Below are 7,873 nucleotides of genomic sequence, written 5' to 3' on the forward strand. Positions count from 1 at the left end.
AGAGCGAGGGGTCAGAGAGAGATGGCGGCGCTGCGGGGAAGCGAGAGGGAGAGATCGAGAGGAGGGAGAGATGGGGATCGAGGGTGCGAGGAGAGGGAGAGGGGGTCGGGCACTGGCGGCGGTGTGGGAGGACGAGAGGGAGAGGAGGAGATCGGGTGAGGGCATTGGGCTAGGGTTAGCAGCGGGGCTTAGGTGGCCGCGGGGATGGGCCGGCTTGGAGTTGGGAGGCCCAGCTGGGCTCACTTCTCTCTCTCTCACTCTCATACTCTCTTTAACAGAAAAGAAATAGAGAGAAGAAAAGAAAGAGAGGGGTTAGGGAAAGAATTTTCGCATGGGGGTAATTTACAAGTGTGTTAAGGTGATTTCCAAGATAAAGAAATATTTAATATAGCTCCCTAATATTGGGAGGATATGTTATAAAGAGAAGTCACCCTTCCCTCGATTTAAATGGATCAAAGATCCATGCAATTTACTTAGTTGAGTTTTTTAAAAAATTAAATGACATGATGGCATGATGACATGATGCAATGCAAAAATAAAAGAGCAAACACAAATGAAACACACAACGATCACGAAATATGGAAGTCTTCTGAAGCGTCGGTCTCGGGGCGTCACAATGAAACTTCTGATCAAGTTACTACCGAACCTCGTAGGTCAACCAGAGTATGATCCGCACCAGAGTGGTACAGTAATCCTATTCTGGAGGTCATGTTACTTGACCATGACGAACCTACGAACTATGAGGAAGCGATGAGCCCAGATTTCGCGAAATGGCTTGAGGCCATGAAATCTGAGATGGGGTCCATGTATGAGAACAAAGTATGTACTTTGATTGACTTGCCCGATGATCGGCGAGCCATTGAGATTAAATGGATCTTCAAGAGGAAGACGGACGCTGATAGTAGTGTTACTATCTACAAAGCTCAAATTGTCGCAAAAGGTTTTCGGCAAGTTCAAGGTGTTGACTACGATGAGAGTTTCTCACTCGTATCTATGCTTAAAGTCTGTCCGAATCATGTTAGCAATTGCCGCATTTTATGAAATTTGGCAAATGGATGTCAAAACGGCATTCCTTAATGGATTTCTTAAAGAAGAGTTGTATATGATGCAACCAGAAGGTTTTGTCAATCCGAAAGGTGCTAACAAAATGTGTAAGCTCTAGTGATCCATTTATGGACTGGTACACTTTGATAGTGTGATCAAAGCATATGGTTTTATACAGACTTTTGGAGAAGCCTGTATTTACAAGAAAGTGAGTGGGAGCTCTGTAGCATTTCTGATATTATATGTGGATGACATATTGTTGATTGGAAATAATACCGAATTTCTGAATAGCATAAAACGATACTTGAATAAGATTTTTTAATGAAAGGCCTCAGTAAAGCTACTTACATATTGGGCATCAAGATCTATAAAGATAGATCAAGACGCTTGATAAGACTTTCGATGAGTACATACCTTGATAAGATTTTGAAGGAGTTCAAAATAGATCAGTCAAAGAAGGAGTTCTTGCCTGAGTTGTAAGGTGTGCAGTTGAGTAAAGACTCAAGACCCGACCACGACAGAAAATATAAAGAGAATGAAAAGTCATTCCCTATGCCTCAGTCATAGGTTCTATAAAGTATGCTATGCTGTGTACCAGACCTATTGTGTACCTCACCATGAGTTTGGCAAGAGGGTACAATAGTGATCCATGAGTGGATCACTGGACAGCGGTCAAAAATATCCTTAGTGGAATAAGGACATGTTTCTCGGTTATGGAGGTGACAAAAAGTTCGTCGTAAAGGGTTACGTCGATGCAAGCTTTGACACTGATCCGGATGACTCTAAGTCTCAATCTGGATACATATTGAAAGTGGGAGCGATTAGCTAGAGTAGCTTCGTGCAGAGCATTGTAGACATAGAAAATTTGCAAAATACATACGGCTCTGAATGTGGCAGACCCGTTGACTAAACTTCTCTCACAAGCAAAACATGGTCACTCTTTGGGTGTTAATCACATAGCGATGTGAACTAGATTATTGACTCTAGTAAACCCTTTGGGTATTAGTCACATGGAGATGTGAACTAATCACATAAAGATGTGAACTATTGGTGTTAAATCACATGACGATGTGAACTAGATTATTGACTCTAGTGCAAGTGGGAGACTGAAGGAAATATGCCCTAGAGGCAATAATAAAGTTGTTATTTATATTTCCTTATATCATGATAAATGTTTATTATTCATGCTAGAATTGTATTAACCAAAAACTTAGTACATGTGTGAATACATAGACAAAACAGAATGTCCCTAGTATGCCTCTACTTGACTAGCTTGTTAATCAAAGATGGTTAAGTTTACTAAACCATAGACATGTGTTGTCATTTGATGAACGGGATCACATCATTGGGAGAATGATGTGATGGACAAGACCCATCCGTTAGCTTAGCATATTGATCATTCAGTTTTATTGCTATTGCTTTCTTCATGACTTATACATATTCCTCTGACTATGAGATTATGCAACTCCCGAATACCGGAGGAACACTTTGTGTGCTATCAAACGTCACAACGTAACTGGGTGATTATAAAGATGCTCTATAGGTGTCTCCGATGGTGTTTGTTGAGTTGGCATAGATCAATATTAGGATTTGTCACTCCGTGTATCGAAGAGGTATCTCTGGGCCCTCTCAGTAATGCACATCACTATAAGCCTTGCAAGCAATGTGACTAATGAGTTAGTTGCGGGATGATGCATTACGGAACGAGTAAAGAGAGTTGCCGGTAACGAGATTGAACTAGGTATGATGATACCGACGATCGAATCTCGGGCAAGTAACATACCGATGACAAAGGGAATAACGTATGTTGTTATGCGGTTTGACCGATAAAGATCTTCGTAGAATATGTGGGAGCCAATATGAGCATTCAGGTTCCGCTATTGGTTATTGTCGGAGAGGTGTCTCGGTCATGTCTACATAGTTCTCGAACCCGCAGGGTCCGCACGCTTAACGTTCGATGACGATTTTATATTGTATGAGTTATGTGATTTGATGACCGAATGTTGTTTGGAGTCCCGGATGAGATCATGGACATGACGAGGGGTCTCGAAATGGTCGAGAGGTAAAGATTCATATAGAGGACGATAGTATTTGGACACTGGAAGTGTTCCGGGGGTACCGGGTACGTATCGAGTCACCGAAAAGGGGTTCCGGGCACCCCCGGCCAAGATATGGGCCTTATTGGGCCTAGGGCGGACAGACCAGCCCCTAGTGGGCTGGTGCGCCCCATACATGGCCGAATAAGGGGGGAGGAAAGGGAGAGGAGAGAAAGGAAGGGGGCAATTCCGCCTCCCCTTTCCTTCTCTCCCCCCTCCTCTTTCCTTCTCCCTCTGGAAAACATGGAAAGGGGGGAGACCGAATAGGATTAGGCCCCAAGTAGGATTCCTCCTACTTGGGGCGTGGGTCCTGCTGCTCCCTCCCCCTCCCACCTATATATGTGTGTGGGTGGGGCACCGCTAGAACACACCAAGTCTTCTCTTAGCCGTGTGCGGTGCCCCACTCCACAGTTACACACCTCGGTCATATCGTCGTAGTGCTTAGGCGAAGCCCTGCGCCGGTAACTTCATCATCACCGTCGCCACGCCGTCATGCTGATGGAACTCTCCCTCGGCCTCAACTGGATCAAGAGTGGACGTCATTGAGCTGAACGTGTGCTGAACGCGGAGGTGCCGTACATTCGGTGCTTGGATCGGTTGGATCGCGAAGACGTTCGACTACATCAACCGCGTTACTAAACGCTTCCGCTTTCTGTCTACTATGGTACGTGGACACACTCTCCCCGCTTGTTTCTATGCATCTCCTAGATAGATCTTGCGTGATTGTAGGTAAATTTTTTGAAATACTGTGTTCCCCAACAAAGTACCCTCCCCCATGCCTATATAAAGAGGGGAGGCGGCAGCAGCCCATCCAACCCTAGGCGCCTCCTCTCCCTGCTACTCCATCTCCTCCTCCGTAGACGCTTGGCGAAGCCCTGCCAGAGCTCCACCACCACGATGTCGTGCTGGCCTAGATCCCATCTACCTCTGCCTCTCCCTTATTGGATCAAAAAGAAGGAGACGTCACCGAACCGTATGTGTGCATATCTCGGAGGTGTCGCTCGTGTTGTGCTGGATCGGATTGGATCGCGAAGAAAGTACAACTACGCCAACCATGTTCGTTAGAACGTTTCCGCCTTCGGTCTATGAGGGTATGTAGACTTTCCCCACTCATTGCTAGCATCTAGTATATTAGATCATGGGTGGATTCGTAGGATTTTTTTTGTTTTCCAGGCAATGATTCCCAACAAGAGCCACCACCTTCACCATGATGCCCACCGGAGAGCCAACCATGCGGATCACCGTCCGAGCATCTAAGATCTTAGGCTCTGCCCAACGTCCACATCCGAGTACACCAGCCATATTAGGAAAATAAAAAGGTACCTCCTTCCACTCCTAGCTCGATGGCAGCTGATACGTCTCCAACGTATCTATAATTTGTGAAGTATTCATGCTCTTATTCTATCATTCTTAGATGTTTTATAATCATTTTATTGTCATTTTATATCATTTATTGGTACTAACCTATTGACATAGTGCCAAGTGCCAGTTGCTATTTTTGCATGTTTTTTACATCGCAGAAAATCAATATCACTCGGAGTCCAAACACTGCGAAACTTTTTGTGGATTTTTATGGGCCAGAAGACTCCCGATGGGCCATAGCAGCACCTGGGGGGGTGCCCCGAGGGGGGCACAACCCACCAGGGCGCGCCAGGCCCCCCTGGCACGCCCAGGTGGGTTGTGCCCACCTCGGTGGCCTCCCGCACCCCCTCTTTGCACTATAAATTCCCAAATATTCCGAAACCCTTCAGGGTTAACCTAGATTAGAAGTTCCGCCGCCGCAGGGCTCCGCAGCCACCGAAAACCAATCTATACCCGTTCCGGCACCCTGCCGGTGGGGGGGTCATCTCCGGTGGCCATCTTCATCATCTCGGTGGCCACCACGATGAGGAGGGAGTAGTCCACCCTCGGGGTTGAGGGTTTGTACCAGTAGCTATGTGTTTAATCTCTCTCTCTCTCTCTCTCGTGATCTATATCATTGGCTTTGTTAATGTAGTCGGATCATATGATGTTTCTCCCCTCTATACTCTCGTTGTGATGAATTGAATCTTTACCCTTTGAAGTTTTGTCATGTCGGATTGAATATTCAGAGATGAGAACACATGATATATGTCTTGCGGTATGAATACTTGAGGTGACAATTGGGGTATCTTATTGATCACTTGATATATGTTATGGCATTCAACTCGTGGATTCCCGCGGTGATATTGGGGTAATCTATGCATAGGGGTTGATGCACATTTTTCTCCGACGGAAACTTTGGGGTCTCTTTATAGTTCTTTGTGTGGATTGAGTATTATGAATATGAATATGCTTTGGTGTTATTCTAGTACGAACTTTAGGATAGATAGAACGGAAACAATAGCTTTGTGTTATTTTAGTACGAACTCTTGAATAGATCGATCGGAAAGAATAGCTTTGAGGTGGCTTCGCACCCTACAAACAATTCCAACCTTTTGATCTCCGCTAATAGGAACTTGGGAGTGATTCTTTGTTGTACTTTGAGGGATAATCATATGATCCAACTATGTTAGCATTGTTGAGAGATTGCACTAGCGAAAGTACGGACCCTAGGCCTCATTTTCAAGCATTGCAATATCGTTTTTGTGCCCGTTTACTATTTGCTACCTTGCTGTTTTTATTTATTCAGATTATAAAAATATATTTCTACCATCCATATTACACTTTTATCACCATCTCTTCGCCGAACTAGTGCACCTATATAATTTACCATTGTATTGGGTGTGTTGGGGACACAAGAGATTTCTTGTATTTGGTTGCAGGGTCGTTTGAGAGAGACCATCTTCATCCTACACCTCTCATGGATTGATAAACCTTAGGTCATCCACTTGAGGGAAAATTGCTACTGTCCTACAAAACTCTGCGCTTGGAGGCCCAACACGTGTCTACAAGAATAAAGTTGCGTAGTAGACATCAGCAGCCACCAAGTCGGCATCCACGCCTCCACGGTAGAAAGCGTCTGCACCTGTGCCCCAACCAAGTCCAGTGAATCGGTGGGGGCACTCCTCAGTGATTGTCGATGACCACTGTCGAGTAAGCCCCGCCCATAGCCCATTGGTCTTGGCCTAGGTGAGTTAGCACGACACCATGTCCATGCCCATCGACCCCCGTTCGCAAGACTGTACATCGGTGCCATGATGCCTCACGTCACTCAAGGGAGCGTACATGCCGCAAAGCCGGAGCAGCTGCCCAAGCACGTCGGGGAGCGACGCCACGCCGCGCCCACAGCAACCGCTCGCAGCTCAGTCGCACAAGTCCCGTCCTAGGACGCCGCCGACCACCACTGAGCATCCAACCCGATCTAGGTCAAATCCCAGCCACCACCGCGCAGTGTCAGACCGCCACAAAGCATTTGCACCGTGGCGTCAGACACCACCGGTCAACCTCTACGCTGCAGCCCATGCCCAGAGCGATGCCAGAATAGAGCCAATGCCACCATCCCGCACGGACGAGGCTTCCGCACCAAATCTGGCGTGACGCTACCGCCCTGCACGACCAACTCCGAGCAGCCTCCGCGACTCTAACATAGGCCCGCGTCGTCACGGCCGCCCCATGCAAAAGTCGTCGTGCCCCGCCCAAAGCACCACACCGCCGAGACCTGCGCCACTATTGTCGCTTGAGAAGAGAAGGAAGCCTCGCCGCTGCTGACGTAGGCCAGGCTTCGGCCGGCGGCGCCTTTTGGCTACGGCGTGGACGAGGAAGGGAGAGGGGACGACCGAGGTTGGGGCCTCTAGTTTAGCTCCAGGGTATGCCGATTTTAGATGTATCCCGATTTCTCCACCAAATTGACGTGAGGCAAAATGAAAACTATTAATGATTAATTTGATTGAGATCTTGCATTCTTGTTGTTGGATGATATATCGATTTTATCTCATCCTCATCGTTGTTTTTTGTGGAAAAGGCATAAAGCCATATATTATGTGAAACGAGTCCACAAGAACATCCTTACAAAAAGAAATAAAACATAAGTCCTTGAAAAGTTGAGCACCATCTTCCTTCTACATCCGTCAATGGTGCACCGTGAGCAAAACCCGATGCCGCTTTTGGGCCTCTGGCGTAGCAAAGTTCGTGTGAGAGAAATCTTGGAAAAACCCTGGGACTTGTATAAACAGCGGCCGAAAGTCATCGACGTAGACCAGAAGATGCTGGTGACCACGAACTCGAGGGATCGCCGTCCTGGAGAAGCTAGTATCGAGAAGGCCCAAGAGATAATCCTAGCTCCGGCCAGACGGAGATGGAGGACCCCAAACTCGCAAGTTCCACGACGAAGCCATATCTGGCCGAGCTTCATCAGGGGAGGCGGAACTTGGGGAAATCAATACCCCGCGACATCATCCGCTCCACTGAACGTCGCCCCGTATACAAACCTTTAACACGCCAGGCCTAATGCTCGACGATCGACTCCATACTCCAGCCCGTCGACGCTCCCCTAGGAAAGAACACCGATTTGGGGTGGGCTAAAGGACCTTTATTCTCGTCACCGCCGATGCCCCCACACCTGAGGCGAAGAACTCAACGACCCTACAGGATCCGGTCATCCTATCAAAGGTTCCCCGTCCTCATCGTCATTTACCCAAGTGCCTCCATCGTACATGGATAATGCTATCAATTATTATTTGGATTCAATTTTCGCAATTTTGCTATTCTATATCCTTCTGTATGAATGAATGTTCAGACTTGATTTTAACTGCACACATTTAAAATTTAGAAAG

The sequence above is a fragment of the Aegilops tauschii genome, chromosome 1, assembly GCF_002575655.3.
Source record: "Aegilops tauschii subsp. strangulata cultivar AL8/78 chromosome 1, Aet v6.0, whole genome shotgun sequence".
Classification (NCBI taxonomy): Eukaryota; Viridiplantae; Streptophyta; class Magnoliopsida; order Poales; family Poaceae; genus Aegilops; species Aegilops tauschii.